The following is a 311-nucleotide window of genomic DNA, read 5'->3' on the forward strand; positions in this document are numbered from 1 at the left end:
ATTCTAAACCGTAAGTCACAAATTTTTTTGGCTTATAGCGCATAATCCCTGGACACCACTGAGTCACACGGAATAGGCCACGCCCATTTCCGCCTAAACTTTTTTTTTCTACAATGCAAAATTTGCAAAAACTTCTTTTGGATTTGTTTTTAAGAATTAAAGTCCGATCGCCACGAAACTCACCATCCTAAATGTAATTAGTATGTTGATTCTAAGTCTTCAAGGACAAGTTGAGTTATGCTTAGGCAAATAGCTTATGCAAGCTAGCTAAACAGAAATTTTGCTATATCTTCAAAATAGTAGTATATAAT

Source organism: Austrofundulus limnaeus, unplaced genomic scaffold, assembly GCF_001266775.1.
Source record: "Austrofundulus limnaeus strain Quisiro unplaced genomic scaffold, Austrofundulus_limnaeus-1.0 Scaffold1848, whole genome shotgun sequence".
NCBI classification, from domain to species: domain Eukaryota; kingdom Metazoa; phylum Chordata; class Actinopteri; order Cyprinodontiformes; family Rivulidae; genus Austrofundulus; species Austrofundulus limnaeus.